The 23,482-nt window shown below is 38.3% G+C and overlaps 1 protein-coding gene across 1 annotated transcript in view; it reads right to left on the reverse strand.

The window, feature by feature from the left end:
• KDM2A (lysine demethylase 2A) overlaps positions 1-23,482 on the reverse strand; it is an 86,316-nt gene that overhangs the window by 39,647 nt on the left and 23,187 nt on the right. The gene's annotated exons all lie outside the window — the stretch shown is intronic.

Below are 23,482 nucleotides of genomic sequence, written 5' to 3' on the forward strand. Positions count from 1 at the left end.
GGTGTCACCCCACAAAGTGAAAGGTTGCTCGTTCGATTCCCAGTCAGGGCACATGCCTGAGTTGTGAGCCTGGTTCCCCCACTGGGGCACAGATGGGGTGTGTGTGAGAAGCAACTGATTGATGTTTCTCTCCCTCTTTTAGCTCCTTCACTTCCCTTCTCTCCAAAATAAATAAGCCTTGGCTGGTGTGGCTCAGTGGATTGAGTTCCAGCCTATGAACAAAGGGGTTGCCGGTTCAATTCCCAGTCAGGGCACATGCCTGGGCGGCCAGCCAGATCCCCAGCTGGAGGCATGCTAGAGGCAACCACACATTGTTGTTTCTCTCTCTCTCTCTCTCTCTCTCTCTCTCCCACCCTTCCCCTCTCTCTAAATAAATAAATAAAAATCTTTAAAAAAATAAGTAAAATCTTTTAAAAAATAAAATCTTGAAAAATTTTTTTATTTGTATATCATTGCTTATCAGAGTGGGGACAAATTGTCTTTACAGGCATTTCAGGCCAGAATACAAAATAACTTTTTTTTTCATAGGGGAAAGTTGTATCTAGATTATCTTTCAAAAAAACCCCCTCAAGAATAGACTAAAACATCTGAATTAATGAAGCAAAAACACTTTAACATCAGATAAAGGAATAAAGTTAATCTGAACAAAAGCATTCCCAACAGTAAGTACCAATATTTAGCTTTAAGGATAATGTCTTCCCAAAGAAAATATACAAATGGCCAATGAGCACAGGAAAATGCTCAGTATCATTAGTCATTAGGGAAAAGGCAAATTAAAGACACAATGAGATACCACTTCATACCCACTAGGATGATTATTATCAAAAAGATGGACAATAAAAAATGTTGACAAGAATGCAGAGAAATGAAACCCTTATTTATTGATGATGAAAATGTAAAATGGTTCAGCCGCTTCAGAAAACAATCTGGCAGTTCCAACAATTCCACTTTGATGTATGTATCCAAAAAAGTAAACAAAATCCATACAAAAACTTGTACACAGATGTTCATGGCAGCAATCACAATAGCCAAAGGTAGACACAAGCCAAATGTCAATCAATGATGAATGAGATAACAAAATGTGATATATTTACATATACCACACATATATATAATGGAATGTTATGTAGCCATAAAAAGAAATGAAGTATTGATAAGTGCTACAACACAGAAGAATCTTGAAAACACCATGCTATGCTAACTGAAAGATGCCAAATAACAAAGACCACACATAATGTATAGTTTTATTTACAAAAATATCCAGAAGAGGCAAATCCATAGAGATAGAGGGGAAATTAGTTACAGTTACTAGGGGTTGGAGGGAGGACTAACAAGTGACCATTAAGATTTTCTTCTTAATAATATATCATAAAATTGTACCCTTGAAAACTATATGATTTTATTAACCAATGTTACCCCAATAAATTTAATTAAAAACTTAAAAAGTTAAAGAAAAAGAAAAAAAGGTTTTCTTTTTGACAGTTTATTTAAGTCAGAGGGAATAATGATGGGCTCCTTTTCAAAGCTCTGCAATTTTAGTTTACATTTCTCTGTCATTTTGTCATCAAGAAATACATCTTCCTTTGGTAGTAGTCTCTATATAATTGTTGGTTACATGTCAATACTGAATATTCTATGTGGTTTTCACAGATCAAACCCATCTGTAATTACATAAGTAATTCAGAACGGCTAAATTAGTTTTTAAATGAACCATTCTAAGAACTTCTAAAACCTTTTGGTTAACTTGCACTGTAAAAATATTATCTATTGTCTTAAGGACAGTCTTCTTATGTTCTTTGTGTTATAGTTACATATCATATGGTGATCAATCACATTTCACTTGAAAGGAAGTTTCTAAGTAAAATGTAGACTCATTATGTTTTCCGGTATTTTCTGTTTCTTTTTACAACTCTTTTTATTGCTTTTCCTTCCTGAAACTACCTGAAATTTTGTGGCAAACCACATTTTGGATCAGAATTTGTTAAAAGACTTTCTTATTCATAGGGTAACATCACTAGAAAAGGATGATGCAAGACTAGATGCAAACAGTTATCAGTTATTACACAGAAACTCCTGGCATTCTCTTTTTTAAACACGTGGTAAGAAAAAAATGATGGGAAGGCTATTTTCTCAAAATGTCTTTATGGAATATACCTAAAGAGTAAAAGAGCAGATAAAGTCAGGAAATCCAGAATTTTAAGCAGGGAATATTCACTGATGCCAGCAACCATCTGCCTCTCTTAGATATTTGGGGGAGTGAAATAGGGTGAGAAAGAGAGAAATCATCTTTTAAAGGCCAGTTCAGATAAAACCAGACTTACCCTGTAGAAAAATGGCTAAGCTATCCAAGGCTAACATACACTCTCTGATGGATATGTGACCATTAACATGTTTATTACAACAAATAACAATGAAAAGTGCTTATGAAGTATTAAGTTTAAAATCAGCACATGTAATTACGCCTGTAATACTGCACCATCATTTTTAAAACAGCATGCATAGGTCATGCATTAGCCATAAGTAATGGGTCTTCAGGTTCCCCATACTATCTTTTTTTCAATATCTAACTTTGCTTTAATCTTACTTTAAAAGTAATGTGATATGGACTTCTGGTCAAGATGAAGGTGCAGGTAAACACAGTGCGCCTCTTCAGATAGCCACAGCAAAATTTACAACTACAAACCAGAATTGTCAGAATTGACAGGAAAGTTCCTTCCTGTATGGAAGTCCGACAACCAAGGAATTAAGGAAGTCACATTCATTCAGACAGGTAGGAGGGAACGTGCAGTCCCACACCCATGAGCAGCGGTTAAAAACTGGAGGGATACCTCTGGAGCAAGGGATCCCAGCCCCACACCAGACCACCTGGCCCTGGGTTCCAGTGCCCGGAAAGTAAGTCCCCATAACTTCTGGCTGCAAAACCAGTGGTGACTGGGACAATGGAAGAAACTGTGGGATTCTCAGGCATCTCCTCTTAAAAGGCCCACAATGGACTTAGGTCTTACGCAGACTCACTCCCTCTGGGCTCCAGCACCAGGGCAGCAGCTGAAATGGCACCAGTGGCATACAGGGAGAAAAAAGTGTCTGGCATCAGGGTGAGTGCCAGGAAACAGCCTCCTCCCGGAAAAAAGTCTGTAGGCCAGGCAGTGTCCATTGTCCCTTCTAGAGCCATCTCCCACTCAGAACCACATATCTGAGACTCCATCAACCTGGTTCATACGGGTTGCCCCACCCTGGTGATTACTTAAGGCCCCGCCCCATCCAAGTTACAGGTGTGCTCTTCTACAATAGGCCGCGTTACTAAGACAGGGAGTTTCGTCCTAGGTTGAGGGTTTGGTCCCTGGTCCAGGCATGGAAGTGATCAATGTTTCTCTCACATTAATGTTTCTCTCCCCCTCTCTCTCCCTCCCTTTCCTTCTCTGTGGAATCGATAAGCATGTCCTCGGGTGGGGATGGAAAAAAAAAATGAAATTGCCATATATGCAATAATTCCACTTCTGGGTATATACCCAAAAGAACTGAAAGTAAAACTCAAACTTTTATAACAGCATTATCTATAAAGTCAAAAGGCAAAGTCCCAAATGTCTACTGACTGATAAATGGATGAACATACACACTCGAGCGTGCGCGTGCGCGCACACATGCACACGCACACACAGAAATAATATTCACCCATAAAAAGGAACAGAGTCTGATATATAATGCAGAATGGATGAAACTTGAAGACATTATGCTAAGTGAAACAGGCCAGAAACAGACTATATGATTCTACTTACATGAGTTACCTACAAAAGGCAAATTCATAGAGACACTAAGTAGATTAGAGGTTACCAGGGGTCGGGGGAAGGAAGAACAGGAAGTTACTGCTTTACGGTTACAGAATTTCCACTTGAGATAATGAAAAAGTTTTGCAAACAGCGGTGATGTATGTACATTATAAGTATAATTAATGCCACTGAATTGTGCACTTAAAAATAAAAAATTTGCCCTGGCTGGTGTGGCTCAGTGGACTGAGTACCAACCTGCAAACCAAAGGGCCACCAGTTCAATTCCCAATCAGGACACATGCCTGGATTATGGGCTGCGTCCCTGGTGGGGGGCACACAAGAGGCAACCATACATTGATGTTTCTCCCTCTTTCTCCTTCCCTTCCCCTCTCTCTAAAAATAAATACATAAAATCTTTTTTTTAAATGGAAAATTTATGTTATATATATATTTACAATTTAGAAACAATAAATTACATCAAAAATCATAGTTTGAGAACTACTGTATATTCCTATCATTTTATATTATATAAAATAGTTTTTCTTGCCTAAGATAATCACCCTGTAAGAATCAGAAAATACTATTTTACAAATGAAGAAAAAGACAGGTAAAGTGACCTAAGTTAACCCTTTATGAAAACAGGAAAAAAAAAAAAAGGCAAACAAACATGGAAGCAAAAGTGTCTATAGTGAACTTATCTAGCATCAATTCTACTATTACTACTTTGCTGTGTGACCTTAGGCAGTTAAGTAAATCATCTAACCTCTCTAGACCCTAATTTTCCCTTGGAGATAAATAATTTAAGGTCCGCTTGTGTTCTAAAATAAGCCTTCTACAATCTGATTCCAAGTAAGATCTCCATCTTGCTCCCATTTACATTACACCATGTTGAAATTTTGCTACATTCTAGTCCCCCAGGTCAGTTTGTCCTTATTCAAAGACTATCTAATTCCAGACCCAGTCCTCCCTGCCCTCAGCAGTGACTCTGAGAAAGATTAGGTGGTGGTTTGGCAGGGTGGTCCAATTAGAAACTTGCACATCTTCTTCCTATACTTCCTGTTGCCCCCATATTAAACAAACCTCCATGTATCTAGGACCACCAGATATTAGAGGCAGCTCCTTCTGCAGAGTTCAGGCAATTCCTATTTTCCAAGGGACACAAAGGAAACAGAGAATGAAGTATTTGTATAAAGTATGAAAAGCGTGTTGTTATTTTTATTAATGACACCTAGAAGGGCTACTACTCCGAAGTTGAACTATGTATGATGCCAGGGCAAAATAACAGTACTAATAGCAGCTAACATTTGATCCCTTACCATGTGCCAGGTACTGTAATAACCAGTCTCCATGTATTAAATCTGACATCCCTATATGATGATTATTCTCTTCACTTTAGAAATGAGGAAAAGAAAGGACATAACTAACTTGCCCAACCAGAAAGCTAGTAATTCATATAGCAGGGACTTGAACCCAGGTACTGTGGTTCTAAAGCCCATGGTTTTAACCACTGCTCTATTCGACAGAAATCCTTCTAGGATGAAACTTCAGCTGCCCAGTAGATTGAAACAGATGGAAGCAATTATCAAAGAAAGAGGACTCCAGACAGCTGAAACGGCTCTGGCAGAGAGGAGGTGAAGTGGCGGCACCTGCTGGCAACGAAGGAGACTGTCTATTAACCAGAAAACCATGCTAGGTAGACAAGGATTAGCAAAGGCTTTCTCAGGTGGGAAGTTTCTGATGTTTGCTAAAGAACATTACATTTCTAGCTGTGCCACTGTTTATTTAACACTCCACCATCCTGATTTCTAATTCTAGCTTTTACTTGACAAATTATTTTACTGGTCATTCAGCTATTCTGGCAGAAATAAAAATATTGCTATTCCTAACCAAAGACTATTTTGAACTTAATACATTTATTGTGTATACTGTTAAAATTTGTTCTCATTCTCTACATTTGTAATAAAACTGACACTTATTACAAACCTTCTGTAAAGATGAAATTGTCAGTATTTTTTACCAAGATTAATCTCTTCATCTCTGATTTTCTCTAGGATTCTGCACTATCTTGCCCTACTACATAAGAGAAAAGTTTTAAATTACAAAGCCTCTTTGCTGTAACTGGTATAAGAAGCAAAGTAGCAAATATATTTTCATGTCCCACATCATGAGAAAAAATGTTTGGGGGCACGTTTTTATAAATGTATAAAGCTATACAGATTAAATCTGAATCTTTGAAACATACACCAAATCTCAATTGTATAGCCTTAATATGCACTTACACACGCTTTAAAAAACCAACAGCCCTGGCTGGCATGGCTCAGTGGCTGAGTGCTGGCCTGCAAACCAAAGGGTCGCCAGTTTGATTCCAAGTCAGGGCACAGGCCTGGGTTGTGGGCCAGGTCCCCAGTGGGGGGAGAATGAGAGTGAACAACACACTGATGTTTCTCTCCCTCTCTTTCCCCCCCCTTCTCCTCTCTCTAAAAATAAATAAGTAAAATCTTAAAAAAACAAAACAAAATAAAACAAAAAAAGCTCAGGCTTTTATCCTGCCCCTTTCACAATCACATCAACACACATACATATCCCCCAAATCTACTGAACTTTAAAGTGTCGTTCTCATTTTCTTTCTTTCCATGTTTTTGAAAGCCTGACATCACCACAAGGTCGACACATTGGGGCAGATACATATGTATAGATTGCTGTCTACCACCCCCACCCACCATGTGTGTACTATAAAAAGTATTATTTGAACACTTATTCATAAAACAGGGACAGCTTCCAGTCAAGATGGCAACATAGATAAACATGGCTCACCTCCTTGCACAACCACATCAAAATCACAACTATGTTATAGAACCACCATCACTCAGAACTGTCAGAAGTGGAGTTGAATAGAAGTCTGACAACTATGGAATTAAAGAAACCACATCCATCCAGACTGGTAAGAGGGGCAGAGACATGGAATGGGCTGGTCACACATCCACACGTGGTGAATAGAAATTCAGGAGGAATATTTCAGGAGCAAGGAGTCCCAGGCCCACGCCAGGCCCCCCAGCCAAGGGTTCCAGTGCCACAAAGATAAATCCTCACAACTTCTGGCTGCAAAAACCAGCAAGGATTGAGTTGGTGAATAACTTCTGGAGTCCCAAGCAATTCCTCTTAAAAGAACCTACACATGGACATACTCAGACTCATTCCCTCTGAGCCCCAACACCACAGTAGCAGCTTGAAAGGCACCAGTGGCGTACGGGAAGGAACTGAAGTGTCTGGCATCAAGGCAAGAGCTGTGGAACAGCTTTCTCCCAGACAGAAAGGCCAGCAGAGGCCACTGTCCCTTTTCTTAACCCTTTCCCCTACAGAGCCACAGAGCCGGCAGGCAAGTGCCACATCTGAAACTCATCAGACTGGCTAACACTGTCTGTCTCACCCTGGAGACCCCCCACCCCAGGCTCTGACCCACACAACTTACAGCTATTAAAAGTGGCTTTTCCATACGAACGGCTTGTTTTGGCTCATGCTTCACAACTTCCTAAATCCTATCAAACAAACAAACAACAGCCAGCCTCAGTGCCAGTCTAGATTCACAGCTTGACTTAGCCTGTGAATCTCCAAGCCCAGCACAAGTAGCAGCCATCTCAGATCCCTTTATAGCTCAGGCAGGATGACCCCAGGCAAAACACAGGTTGGGGCTTACCTTGGCCTGTACCAAGCAGGAAACTGCCACCCAGTGGACAACTACAGACCACATCAGAGCATCACCACCCTGCCCCTACACAGCTGATCCTCCACAGAGGGCAGAGGTTGACAGTCAGTGGTCACAGACAGTCCTTGCAGCCGAATGGCTTGGGTAAATCCCTGCCACTGACCTGCCTAAAGCAACCAAGGCTCAACTGTAAGAGGAGGGTGTACTCAGCCCACACAAAGGGCTTGAGTACCTATCTTGTAGGGTGCCACCAGACCCTACAGGACACATTACTACATTAGGCCATGCTACCAAGATAGGGAGTCACAGCAGCTCTACCTAATACATAGAAACAAACACAGGGAGGCTGCCAGAATGAGGAGACAAAGAAACATGGCTCAAATAGAAGAACAGATCAAAACTCCAGAAAAAAAGCTAAATGAAATGGAGATGAGCAATCTATCAGATGCAGAGTTCAAAACACTGGTTAGAATAATGCTCAAGGAACTTAGTGAGGACCTCAACAGCCTAAACAAGATCCAGTCAGAAAAGAAGGATGCACTAAGTGAAATAAAGAACAGTTTACAGGGAATCAACAGTGGAACAGAATGAACCTGAGAATCAGTCAATGATTTGGAACATAAGGAACCAAAAACAACCAATCAGAATGGGTAGAAGAAGGAAGAATTTTAAGAAATGGGGATAGTGTAAAGGGCCTCTGGGACAAGTTAAAACGTACCAATGTTTGAATCACAGGGGGGCCAGAAGGAGAAGAGAAAGAGCAAGAAATTGAAAACTTATTTGAAAAAATAACGAAACAAAACTTCACTAATTTGGAGAAGGAAACAGACATGCAAGTCCAGGAAACAGAGACTGAGACCCAAAAAAGATGGATGAAAAGAGGTCCACTCCAAGACATATCATAATTGAAATGCCAAGGGTTAAAAGATAAAGAGAAAATCTTTAAAGCAGCAAGAAAAAAGAAGTTAGTTACCTGCAGGGGAGTTCCCATAAGACTGTCAGCTGATTTCTCAAAAGAAACTTTGCAGGCTAGAAGGGACTAGCAAGAAATATTCTAAGTCATGAAAAGCAGAGACCTAAAGCCAAGATTGCTTCACCCAGCAAAGTATCATTCAGAAGCAAAGGGCAGATAAAGAGTTTCCTGGACAAGAAAAAACTAAAGGAGTTCATAATCACCAAGCCATTATTATATGGAAAGTTAAAGGGACTTATTTTAGAAAAAGATCAAAACTATCAACAATAAAAAGGCAAAAATACATATCTATCAACAACTAAATCTAAAAAACAAGCTAAGCAAACAAGAACAGAGACAGAATCATGGATATGGAGAGCATTTTCATGGAAAGGGGTGTAGGGAAATGGGTGAAGAGGTGAGGGGATTCAGAAATACAAACGGGTAGTTAGGGAATAGCCATGGGGATGTGAAGGATATGGAGCAGCCAAAGAACTTGTATATACAACCCATGTACATGAGCAATGGTGTGGAGACTGCCTGAGGGAGTTAGGAGGGCTGAGTGGAGGGGTGCAAAGGCAGAAAATCTGGGACAACTATAATAGCATAATCAATAAAATGTAATAAAAAAACATGGACATGCAGAATATGGAATAATAGCCAGATGCTCTGCAAATCAAGATAAAAGGGCAGTCCTCATGCAGGAGAAAATCTCTGGCCACTAGAGGGAGACAGACATGTACATAAATTATAGTATTACTATTTCAATGTAACACGAATTAAGACAGGTTGATACAAATGTCACAGAAGTTCATGAGGAAGAACAACTCACAGAGGAACTGGCAAAAGCTACACAGAAGAAGTGACGTAAGAGGAAATGTTTATTCATTCAGTATAACTTTACTGAACACCTAAGAAAGTTCCAAGGACTGTGGATAGACTATGTTGTTCCTCTACAAGTGACCTCTTCAAATATTTTTGAGCATCCCCTTCACCTTACTGGATTTCTCAGGATCTCCTTATAAATGAGAGAGACAGACAGACATCTATGTGAGAGAGAAAGATCAATCGGTTGCCTCCCATACGCGCCCCAAACTAGGGATCAAATCTACAACCTTTTGGTACGCAGAACGATGCTCCAACCAACTGAGCTTTGTATCTTTTAATCTATGTAACACTTACTGCCCCTAAAATAAGAGTCCTGAACACAAAGATAAATGGAAGAACACATGCTTAGTTTTAACATAACTGCTTTAACACACTACAAAGAATGTGTATTTATCAACTGACATGACTGAAAAAGCTCGCATCTTTAGCAGATCATAGTAATCCCAACAAGACTAAGAAATCCATAAAAAGAAGGCATCACACAGGGGTGTCCAACACATGGCCTGTGGGCTGCATGCCACCCAACATAAAATTGTAAATTTACTTAAAACTATTTTTTTTGCTCATCAGTTTTTTTAGTGTTTGTTGTATTTAATGTGTGGCCCAGAGACACCAAAAGGCTGGACACCTTGAGAGAATTTGGCAAGGTTATTCACACCTAAGTCTGTTTTGATTAAAAAAAAAAGAAAAAAAAGACATCTAAGAATGCATCAAGTTCAAAAAAGGATGTATAATATAAACTTTCACCTAAAACTTCCCTCAGTACTATAAAATACCTACTATATACAGAATGATCCTAAAACTTCTGAGTAAGGATACATGTACCCCGGCCTCAAATATGCCCCCCACAAAACCAGCTGACTGAGAAATGAGTTAAAGCACAGGGTCTCTTCTTAAACACTGCCTTCTTTTCAACATACCACTTGGTATAATCAACAGTTCAGTGTGCTTGCTGAACATTTAACCGTGAGAGCACCAAAATTCTACAAAGAAAAAAAATGTGGCCACAAGTAGCAAAAGCACTCTCTGAAATTCATGACGAAGATAAGCATCTCAATACCACCTAAAAATCTGAAGTTAGATGTTATACCCAAAGCACATTTTTGTTCTCCCGAAGGTTTTTACTAGAAATATACAAATACTCGTCTACTTGGATACTGGCAAAAACAGTACTCAGCAACATTACACTTTCTATCAACATGCAAATGTTCAATCAGTTTATCCTCCAAAAGTAGCCCATCTGAACCATCGGAGAAACTGGAAAAAAACAAGTGATAACATCTGTCAATGTCCAAGTCACCTTGGGGTTGTATTTTTTGAGTAACCATGAAAAAAAGATGTGTAATTTCTCAGTCTCCTTTCTGTCCCACTCTTTCAAATTATCACCACCTTTTTGTAGCTCCAGAATTTTTAAACCTAATGTTTACTATGACATTTTTAAAAAGTAGTGAAATCATAACCCAAAAGGAATATAAAATGTTTACTTTTTCTAATTATTTACTTCCTACAGCATAAAAGAAGGGAATTTTCAAGATCTAATCACTAGGAAATAATCTTTGGATTCAGAAATACTCAGTTTCTCCCTCAACTCAACCAATTTCTTAACTTTACTTTCATTACCCAATGACTATCCACTGAGATTCAAATACTCCCTGAATACTTATGTTTTCTGCCTGATTTGTTTCTATAGCAACAGACACATAGAATACAGACACAAAGATAATGCCTAGTTTTTTCACCATCTTCTGTAACTGATGCAATGGTGCAAGCCATTCTATTTCAGTTACTGGAAGGTAGAATACTATGTTTGTTAAGCAAGAACAATTTAGAAAAAGAAAAAACTCTAGATATTTATCTTAAATCTAAAGAGGAAGAGAGTAATCTTTCTGCCAGTCACTGAGAAAGGTACTGTGAACCCTAAAGACAGTTTGTTCTGGAAAACACTCAGCAAATGATATAAACCATAAAATATGTCCCAAGTGCTGCTTTACTTAAGTCTTAGGTGAGTTTAGGGAGACAGCAAGCAGTCACTCTAAGCCAGAAAATATTGTATAAATGCACCTATTTCCAGCCTTGCTACATTCTTTCCTCCATAATGACATCTGTGATTAAATGTATTGATTCAGAGACAAGTGTCAACCTCTTCACCAACTATGATCTCTTTTTCAAACCTGAGACATAGAGCAGTCATGAAAGTTCTCTAGGAACAGAAAGAAGCTCTAGAAGGAATTGGCAAAAAATCAAGAGCTGGTATTTTATTTTATTTTTAAACAGTTTTTTAAAAGATTTTGTTTTATTTTAATTTTTAGAGAGAGGAGAAGGGAGGGAGAAGGAGAGAAATATCGATTAGTTGCTGCCTGCACGCCTCCAACCAGGGATCTGGACTGTAAACTAGGCACATGCCCTGACCAGGAATTGAACCAGCAACCTTTCACTTTGTGGGATGATGCTCAACCCACTGAGCCATGCTAGTCAGGGCCAAGAGCTGGTATTTTATATTGTCCCCCACAAACACATATATTTCTCCCTTCTTCACTACCATGACTACATTATAACCCTAGTAAGACTTCTTCTAAGCTTTCAGTCACCCACCTGTGCCAAGTTAAAGCAAGCGAAACTATAGCTTCACTTCTGAATTTACTAGGAACGTTAATTTAAGAGTGGTAAACTGACCCACAATATTAAAAAGTACAATAGCAAAAGGAATACTTAATAAAGCACTTATACTCAAGTTACCAGAGAAACCAATAATGCAAGTTAATGATTACACCTTTCCTCAATTTCTCCAGACTTAAGTTTCACATTTAAACTATTATCAGTTACCTACAACCAAGTTACAATTTTTAGAAAATTCGCCTGCAGGTATGACCCTCAGCATTTATTATTTGTTATCTTCAGCAAAACTATATAAAGAGAACAAAGACACTGGAGTCAGAAGTGGATGTGGTCCTGGGTCTAGGTACTGCCACTTTGACCTTCACATTCCTTAAGCTTCCATTTCCTCATGTGAAAATGTCAAGAATTTCACCTAATGCAAAGGATTGTTGTAAGGTTTAAATAAGAACATAGCCCTGGCCAGTGTGGCTCAGTGGACTGAGCACCAACCTACGAACACAAAGGTCGCTGGTTCGATTCCTAACCAGGGCACATGCCTGGGTTGTGGGCCAGGTCTCTGGTTGGGAGTGTGTGAGAGGCAACCAATCTCTCTCTCCCACACTGATGTTTTTTTCTCTCTCTCTCCCCTTCCCTTTTCTCCAAAAGTAAATAAATAAAATCTTTAAAAAAATGTACAAATACTCTGCAAACTGTGAAGTGCCCTATACATTAAAAGGGAGGCTATATAGAATAATGGCAGTGTCTGGACCAGGTTTTCAGGGTTCAAATCCTGGTTCATCCTTTCACAGTGTGGGCTACTGAATGAATTACTGATTACAATAGAAGCCACTGAACAGAACTATATATGAGGATTAAATGAGATAAAGACGTAAAGTAGCCAGCACAAGCTCAAACTGTTAGCAATTAGGTTTTGAGCATGAACCAATATCAGACTGGGAAACCATCTATATTTCCCAAAAAGAATGGCCTATGTGGCCAGAGAGAAGTCATACTTTACATGCCTCATCTCAAATAGCATTAAACATCAGGTAAGATTTTCTCCTTCTTTATCATCCCATGTGGCAGGCTTCTAGGAAGTTTTCCAAGTCCATCCCTTTCAGAACTTCTTTTATGAATCCACCATATCTAAATCTCCTTACACCAAATGTCTAGTTCTAGGGACAAAATCCATTAACTGTATCTTCGCTACCATCACAATGCCAGCAAATTAATATGAAGGGGTCATTTCTAGAAGGTGTTATTTGGGCGAAGCCCCTGCTCTAAGTTGTAGAGTCAGTTTTACTATTGTTCATTTCTGAGTAGAGGGAGCTTAAGGGAACCGTAACATGTGAATAGAGGAAGTGTACAGCCCAGGAGAGTAGCAATGTGCTTATACAAAAACAGGTTTCTGGGCATCAAGACAGACTAACCCTGGCCGAGTGGCTCAGTTGGTTGGAGTGTTGTCCTATACACCGAAAAGTTGTCAGTTCAGTCCCCAGTCAGGGCATATATGAAAGGCAACTTATTGATGTTTTTCTCTCACATCAATGTCTTCTCCCCCCTCCTCTCCCTTCCTCCCCCTCTCTCTCCTCTCCCCTCTCTCTCTAGAAAAAAAATCAATGAACTTGTCCTCAAAAGACAAAAACAAAACCCAGACTACAGTAGAAGGCTGAAGACAGACCTGAAGAATGACCGATAGTCGGAGGTTTAAAAACAGTTCAATTCCTGACTTAAAAAAATATTCACACCAGCTTGCCTGTGTTGCTCTAACTCTCAGAAAGTACTGTAGGACAAATAGTCAGTACATACATTTATAGACAATAAGAATTAAAAGATCTGATATGAATTATCTGGCATCTATTGCTACAATTCTCTTGTATTGCCAGGATGTAATGAGAGATACCCTGGTGAAAAGTATGCCAATTATGTTATAATTTCACACTGTCAAGAGAAACAGGATTAACCAAAGAAATCGAAGTGATTTAATAAATTATAATTCATCCTTCACTATACTTCTCAGAAAGCCTATTCAGCAGGAAAGAAAGTTCTTGAGAGAGACAGAGTGAAGAATCGGAACAGGGACCTAAAACAGCTCTTTCCCACCATCACCCTCATGGGGGTTACGCGCTTGTGTGCCCCATGCCTTACACCAGGACTTACATGCCTCGAGTGCTTCTTACAGGCTGAGTACTGTCCAGACACAACAGAAAGAAATAGAAGCAAGCTGTTATTTTCAAGAAGCTCACAATTTGTTTGGAAAACAAAACACACTTAAGAAAAGTCTGGAGGCACAGACGAGCAGAATGAGAACAAGAACTCAGAGCAGGTTTAGACAATCCAGTTTCACACAGGTCAATACTGGTAAGAAATGCTACAGCTAAATATCAATGTGGCTAAATGTTTCTACATCTTCTATTATAATTAATAGCTAACATATGAATGCTTCTTATGTGCTAAGCATTCCCAAGCCTATTTTTCTAGCTCATTTAATCCTCCAACAACCCTATGAAGAGAGTAAATGTCCATGTGAGTTATAAAGAAAGCAAGAATGAAAAAGGTTGCGTAACTTGAGCCAGGATTACTGAAGTGGCCAAGCTGGGTCTCAATTCCAGATCCAACTGTTATAAAATAAAACCTGCATTCTAGTCAAACTCAGAGAAGGAGAAAATGAACATGGTGGTTGCCTGGGACTGAGGGAGGGAAGAGGGGAGTTGCTGTGTGATATGCACAAAGTTTCAGTTATACAAGATGAGAAAGTTCTAGAGGTCTGCTGATAGTTAACAATACTATATCTTTAAAAATTTAGGCCCTGGCTGGTGTAGCTCAGCGGGTTGAGCGCGAGCTGGGAACCAAAGTGTCCCAGGTTCGATTCCCAGCCAGGGCACATGCCTGGGTTGCAGGCCATGACCCCCAGCAACCGCACATTGATGTTTCTCTCTCTCTCTCTTTCTCCCTCCCTTCCCTCTCTAAAAATAAAGAAATAAAATCTTTAAAAACAATTTGTTATGGTTATAGATCTCATTATAAATGTATATGCAAGCACAAAATAGAGTGTGTGACACCCTCCCTACAAAAACAAACAAAAGTAAGTCTACATTCTCATCCCCTACACCAAAAGTTCTCCAATTTTTTTGTCTCAGGAATCCCTCAACACTCAAAAAAAAATTACTGAGGACCCCAAACAGCTTTTATATATGTGGTATATGCACTGCAAATTAAAACTGAGGAACTTTCTAACACACAATTGCAAAACAAGACAACAAACTGTACAGCAGGTCTTTTGAATAACACTGTTTCATTATAATGTTGACAGGGAATAAAAAATCGATCTCAGCCAAGATGTCTGAAGTCTGCACATTCTCCTCATGTTTGGGTGGGTTTTCTCCAGGTACTCCAGCTTCCTCCTACATCCTAAAGACGTGTGCACTGGAGTGTCCATGTTGTCTCAGCGTGGGTGAGTGTGGGAGTGCATCCTATGATGGAAGGGCCTTGTCCAGGGTTGATTCCTGCCTCGTACCCTGAGCTGCTGGATAGGCTCTGAACACCTGCAACTCTGAGCTGGAATAAGTAGGTTGGAAAATAATTATCTTACTTGTTTTTATTAATCTTTCTTAATTGTGTATAGTTCACATTTATTTATTGTTTTATATTAGAAGTGTTTTCCGTCTTTAGACGTTTGGCAGTTTTTTTTGTGACTAGAAAAGTTGTAGGAACTTAACTTTTGTTTTTTTCAACTAGCCTATGGAGTAACTAGTTTCATTACATGTACGTTGTTTCACTTAGTCGCAGTTTCCTAAAACAGAGGACCTACTACTGTACTAGTGTTTCCACACAGGCTCAAGGAAAACTTCAGGATTTCTAAGTAAGGATTCACTGGACCACAACGAGGTTACAGAGGTTACAGCAGGTATAATCAAAGGCAGCTAGCAGTATGAGTACTGAAAACTGAGATGATCTCTGAAAAGAACACATTTATATTCTACTACTTTAGGAAATTCTAGCAAACACAAGAATATACAAATATGCATTTCATTGGCCCTGACAGCAATGTCATCACACATCATATAGTTCTGGAAAATCTCTACTTATTAGAGAATGAGAGAGAAAAAGGTGAATAATATCTCAATATCACTATGAAAAGAGTTTTGACTGCATAGACTCCTACTGAAGAATCCTGGGCATACACCATATTTTGAGAACCACTGTTATATACCAATATTTAAACCATGGGGCATAAAAATCAATTTAGGTCATATATACATTTTTAAAAAAAATAAAATAATAGAATACAATGAAATAGAAAATATCAGAAAACACAGTATGGATAAGTACCACTTTCTGAGAGTTTTATTACAGTTATGTATATCTGTGTGTATGATAGCACTAGGTCAGGACACAAAATGTATTGCTACTGGCAGGTCAGCCAAAAACTGTGAAAAACACTGTCTACAACATACTAATTTCCTATTCTACTGCCAAGGCAAAAGCATGTATGTAGAATGAGAATTGAGAATCTGTGATGAACTGGATATTCTCTAACACGAAGGCAAGTAAAGGTTCAAATGGATAAAATTTCTATAAACTGAAGAAAGTCACAGTTCATCTTGCCACGATATTATTCTGTGGCTACAGTCATCATCATAACACTTTTTCTACCACCTTCTCTACTACAGTCAGTTCAGGCAAAGAAGGAAGGCAAAAGAGGTTATCCAAGCTCCATCAGCCACAAATAAAGGTGTTCTTTCCTTCCTTCTAAACAGAGCTCCTGCTTTTAATCACAAGGTTTACTTCCTAAATGAAGGGCTTGCCCTTCACAGCAAACTGGTCAACAATCACTTTGCTGCTGACATGGTTATTGCTCTCATCCTGAATCTCAGAATTCTTGGGTCAAAAGGATAGCATTCAAACAATGGTTCTAATTGCAGAACTCTCTCTGTATCCTGGCAAAGCCAGACCTGTACCTGGCGAACTGCAACAAATGGAAACAGCACAGTAAAAGGTAGAGCCAGTCTGCACCAACAGCTGAAGCTCCACCCACAGCCTGGGCACAATCTAGAACACCCAGAGATCTCAACAATAGTTTGTTTTCGAGAGGCTACAACTGCAAACTATAATGGAGGCGTGGGTGAAATATAACATCACTGTCTCTTCCTCTCTACCAGAACATTGACCTATAGAATTTTATTTCAGGAAGAGTTTCTCTCTCAGTCCAAACAGACCAAGCAGCCTGATGAAAGTTATCAGAGAAAAGGGCCTCAGTTCAGTGATGGGTCATAACGGCATATACTTTTTTAAAGTGTGGTAACATACATATAACATGATTTTTTCTATCGTTTTAACCATTTTAAGTGTGCAGTTCAGTGGCATTAAGTGCATTCAATGCAACCATCACCAATATCCATTTTCTCCAGAACTTTTATATCATTCCAGCATGAAACACTATAATTACTGGCATATACTTTTTCAATAATCCTATTTTTCTGATATCAACGTATTCTTAAGCTTCAAATGCACCTTCCTACAAGGATAGAACCAATCCCATTACAGTCTTCAAACTGATAGGGGAAAAGGCAAACTCAGGGACAGCAGAAAGCTTTCTACTGTTGTCTCCCTAGCACCTTAAATGCCTATTGCAAAGTGAAGGAAGCTAGCCTGCAGAAGCTACATGCTGTGTTTGGATTAAAGCTGTATGACATTCTGGGCAAGGCAAAACTTCAGAGACAGTAAAAACATCAGCAGCTGCTGGTGTGTGGAGAGGGTAAAGAAGAGTAAGTGGAGTACAAGTTTTCACAGAAGTGAAATGAGTAAGAGGTCTCATCTTATTCTGCATGGTACTGTAATGGTAGATACATGACATTTCGCATTTGTCAAAACCTACAGAACTATAAACACAAAGTGAACCCTAATGTAAACTATGGACTTTGGGTGATAACGTCATGTCATGTTGGTTCATCAATTGTAACAAATTTACCACACTAATGAAAGATGTTAATAATAGGGGAAACTGGAGGGGTGGGCAAAGAAAGAGTATGAGGGAACTCAGTACTTTCTGATTTTCTGCAAATATAAAATGCTTTAAAAATGAAGTCTAGTAGTTAAAAAAATTGTCACAAAAAACAAAAAGACAGAGGGGATTTTCAAAGCCAGCAAACTTTTACTGTAAAGGGCCAGAGAGTATTTTAAGCTTTGTGGGATATATGGTGTCTATTACAACTATTTAACTCTACCACTGTAGCATGAAAGCAGCCACAGACAACATAAATGAGTAATTTATTTGTGAACACTGGTATCTGAATTTCATAGTTTTCACATGTCACAAAATACTATTCTTTTGATTTTTTTCAACCATTTAAAAATGTAAAAACCAAAGAACTGGAAACAAGTATGTACACAAATCATGGCACTATTTCAAATAGCCAAAGATGGAAACCCAAATGTCCGTCAGTGCATGAACAGATGACAAAATGCAGTATATCCACATCAATGGAATATTATTCGGTCATAGGAAGGAATGAGCTATTGAAACATGCTACAATGTGAAAAAATCTCAAAAACATACTATGCAGAAAAAGCTAGACACAAAAGGTTACATATTATGATTCCATCTACACGAAACATCCAGAACAGGATAATACATAGAGACAGAAAGTCAACTACTGCTTAGTAGGAGCTGGGGTAGGGCAGAGTGAGGAGACTGCTTAATGGTACAGAGTTCCTTTCTGGGGGGCTTAAAATGTCTTGGAACTAGATAAGTGATGGTTACACAACATATTGAATGTACTAAATGCTAATGAACTGTATACTTTAAAATGGTTCATTTTATGTTATAGGAATTTTACCTCAATTTTTAAAAATCATACAGAAAAAAAAGTATAAAAACTATTCTTCTCTGGTGGGCTGTATAAAAACAGATGGCTAGCCAGCTTGTCACACAGGCTGTAGTATGCCAACCTCTATTCCAGATTAAACCAGTGGGGTCCAACAGAAAGATAACGTGAACTGCATATGTAATTTTTTTCTAGCCATACATAATTTTTAAAGGTGAAATTAATTGTAATAATATTTTATGTAATCTAATAAGTCATTTCATACATAATCATTAATACATTTCAATGTCATCATTATAAAAAATTATCAGGGTACCTTACATTCCTTTTTCATATTAAGTTTTCAAGATTCAATGTATGTTTTACACTCACAGCTCAATTTAAACTAGTCACATTTCATGTGTCCAATCGCCACATATGGCTTGTGGCTTACTATACTGGACAGGACCATCTAAGTCTTGGAAGAAGCCACAGAAGCAAAGCTTAGAAAATGAGCTATCAAGAAAGCTATTTGCCCTGACCATTCTATAATGTGTCTATCCCCGTTTCCTTTAAAAAAAAATTATGATTTCTCTGGCTTTCTTACCCTTACCAGTTCAAAGCCAACCATTTCCAGAGAAGCCATTATTTAATCTTGATTTCTATCATCACAATCCACCCAGATTAATTTACTTATAACCATGAAAAAAATGTCTTCTCTTTGCCACTTCATCTAGACCAACCAAACAGATCTCAAATTCTGTGTTCTCTTGAAAGTTTCTGCAACTGAGTGCTATATTCTGCTTACTGGTGCCAATTTAAAAAGAAAAACTCGGAAAACTTTAACAGACCAAATGTATGTATATGTCTGTGTATTGTGCTATGCAATAATCAGAATACAAAACAATGCCTTTGACATACCTCATAGAGTACATAGCTCTAAAATAATTTATAAATTACAAAGTTATTTTTTAAAAAGATTTTATTTATTTTTAGAGAGGAAGGGAGGAAGAGAAACATCAACGTGTGATTGCCTCTTGTGTGCCCCACACTGGGGACCTGGGCCACAACCCAGGCATGTGTCCTGACTGGGAATTGAATCAGCAGCCCTTTGCTTCATAGGCTGCCACTGAGCCACACCAGCCAGGGCAACAAAGTTTTGTTGTTTTGTTGTTTTTTTTTTTTTTAAGAAAAGCTCAATGGTGCCTTTATACTTTTTCTTTTAAGATCACCTATTCTCAAATGCCATATGATCTCACCTACAAATAAAATCTAATGAACAAAATAAACGGACAAACACAACAGAACCAGAGGAATAGATACATGGAACAGACTGATAGATCTCGGAGGGAAGGAGGGTGGAGGCGACTGGATAAAAGTAGATGAAGATATTAGTCATGGACGACAGGGTAGATAGAGGTGGGCAAAGGTGGGGAAAATGGGAGACATCTATAATAGTGTCAACAATGTTTTAAAAAAGAAAAAGAAAGGAAAAAAGGATGAGGTAGTGGCTGGTCATGAGGGTGCTACCCATCATTCAAAGACGTTAGATTATGTCTCCACCACAAGAGGAATACATAGAAATGAACTGCAGCGGTTAGACTGTTTATGAAGATCGTGTGTTCCATATATTATATATGGACTAAAGCCGGGGTGTCAAACTCATTTTCATCAGGGGTCATGTCAGCCTCACAGCTGCCTTCAAAGGGCCAAATATAATTTCAACTCCTTACAATTAAGGAGTAATTAGATTTATACAGTCCTAAAATTATTTTGGCCCTTTGAAGGCAACTGTAAGGCTGATATAGCCCCTGGTGAAAATGAGTTTGACACCCCTGGGCTAGAGAAATGCATTATTTGCAAATAAAAAGAAAATATAAACAGTAATTGAACGCCCCTAAATTACCCTTTTTTCTACAGTAAAAAAAAAATACATTAATTTTTTTAAATTTGGTAATGAATTTTTAAAGATAAACTTATAATCCAAGCAAGGACAATAGATAATTATTAGTGAAAAGCTACTGGGGAAATCTCAAAGTACCATTCCACAAATTATTTGATTACAAAAAAAAAAAAAGAAAGAAAGTATTTTTACAGGAAAGTCTGACAGTCACGCATGATCAAGTCTAATATCACCAAGAGTAAGACAACCTGACATTGACTCCTAGTATGATTCAATAAATATGCATAGATGTTAAATCTGAATCTAATCATCCAAAGCTTCATAAACTTAAATATATCAAAAATGCTCTTTTCTCATGTTTTAATTTCAATGTAGCCACTATCAAAGGGCCTCTGGGAGGACCCCAACAACCAGCACAAAACACGGAGCAGTAGAGTAAGGATGGGTTTGGCTACTGACAGACCTAAGTGTGCATCCCAGACCAGCTACTTAGCAGGCTTATATAAACCACAAGCCTCAGTTTCCTTACCTATAAAATGAGGCTGTATAAAATACCACCAACCTCAGAGTTGTTTTAAGGATGAAATGACATATCTACTATATGTAAAATAGCTAAAACACTGCCTGGCATATTAGAACTCTTCATGTTGGCTGGCCTATCATACCACATATTTGTTCTCTACAGTGTGTCATGGCTAACAAAGGGCTTTTATATACATCAAGTAACTCATGACCCTCCCTGTAAACCACAGCTACACATCAGTAAAAATACAATGACATTAATCTCCTGCAAGACATTAATCTTCTAACACTATAAAACCAAAGCATTTGTGCTCATTTGTATACTCTCTCTACACTGGTACTTATTTTGCAGAGTCCCAATATGTACACATTTGAGTTACCACAGTTTAGTTAAATAACATCAATCTCCTAACAACAGAGTTCAAATTTCAGTTACCACTGTATATGAACTGTGAGTAGTCACTACAAACTTCACTACTAACTTTTCAGCACACAAATCACCCTGTAAATAACAGGTGTGCTTCACGATCAGTGACCAGTCATATTACTTCTTGCAAAGTCTGTTTGTGATGAGTCACTGGGCATGTTACTCAGTTCACACACAAAGAGCAAGGCAGAGTTGTGTTGCCTGCTAGTCTCCCAGTGACAAACTACATGACATTTTACAAACGTGTATAATCAAAAGAGGAAACTGGCCTACAAAGATGAAAATGAAGCAAAGAAATTAAAAGTGATAATGCTGGAAATGAAATTTGAATAGAAAATAAAAGGAGCTGTATGCATCAGAGGAACTCAGTGCAGACAAGCCTATCAATGTAAATAAGGAAAGTGATTATGATGAAAAGGATAACTATATCCCAGAGGAAGTGAAACCAGAAAAAAAATTAAAGGAACTCTCAGGTGTTTCATGACATTGAAAGTTCAAAGGATAAAATGCTAGAAGCTAAGGTATTCAAAAGACATTTGCTCTATATTTTAAGTTATACAACAAGAAGCAGGCAGTGTCCTAACTGACGTGGCTCAGTGGGTTGGGTGTTGTCCTGCAAACCGAATGGTTGCTGGTTTGATTCCCAGTCAGGGCACACGCCTGGGTGATGGATGTTTCTTTCCTTCTCTTTCTCCCTCCGTCCCCTCTCTCTAAAAAATAAATAAATAAAACTAATTTTATTTTAGCCCTGGCTGGCATAGCTCGGTGGATTGAGCTCGGGCTGCGAACCAAGCATTGCAGGTTCGATTCCCAGTCAGGGCACATGCCTGGGTTGCAGGCCATGACCCCCAGCAACCGCACATTGATGTCTCTCCCTCTCTCCCTCCTCCTTCCCTCTCTAAAAATAAATAAATAAATAAATCTTTAAAAAAAATTTTATTTTAATCATTGTTCAAGTACAGTTTTCTCCCTTTTACTCCCATTCCAGCCCACCCACCCAACCCTCCCTACTTCCCTTCCATTACCACCCTAAATAAATAAAATCTTTAAAAAACAAAACAAGAAGCAGGCAAGAACTTCTGACATTATCCTTGTTAAGTTTTTAACAAAGGAAATAAAACCAACATTCAAAGTTTCTAATACTTTAAACTTTAGAACACCAAATATTAGTTTTACTATTTTTTATTTCCTCATACATTTATAACCAACAATAAAATAGGTTTTAATATTTTGACAAATATTTTAAAGATGACATAATTTTTTCCTTTGATCATCATGGATGGTTTCAGTGTGCAGTCGTCTTGACAGTCCCACACGACCATGCTAACTGAGAACTGCCTCTACGTGTGCATGTGGGTATACACCTGTGTTTGTGTGTATTTTTCCCCACTTACTCCAAACCATCTGAGAGCAAATTGAATATATGATGGCCCTTTACTTCTAAATACTTAACTGTGTATTTCTTAAAGATAAGGATTTTATCTTAACTATAGAAGAGTTGTCAACTTCAGTAAATTCTGTAAGTTACTTACTAAGAACCTATCTATTCTTTATGAAAGATGGTATCAAAGCCTGCTGTTCAAAGTCAAAGGCAGGGCCTATGAAATTTATAAATTAGATTTTTCAGGTATCTTTCAGGCAATTACATAGTTTGACTCTGAAGTTTAAGACACCATCAACAGTAAAAGTAAATGGATCAAGAAAACTACTGAACGGTAGTCAAATATTCAATTCAATAATATATAATACTTCCTAAATATGCAGGGAATATAAAATAAATTGTTATGATCCCCACTTTAAAATATGTTACAATCCTTTCAGGAATTCAACAATCACAAATGGAACTTCATGATACTACACAAAAATGATAGGCACACCACACTCAAAACTAATATAAAGCCCTGGCTGGTGTAGCTCAG

The sequence above is a fragment of the Phyllostomus hastatus genome, unplaced genomic scaffold, assembly GCF_019186645.2.
Source record: "Phyllostomus hastatus isolate PE091 unplaced genomic scaffold, TTU_PhHast_1.1 phas_scaffold_11, whole genome shotgun sequence".
NCBI classification, from domain to species: Eukaryota; Metazoa; Chordata; class Mammalia; order Chiroptera; family Phyllostomidae; genus Phyllostomus; species Phyllostomus hastatus.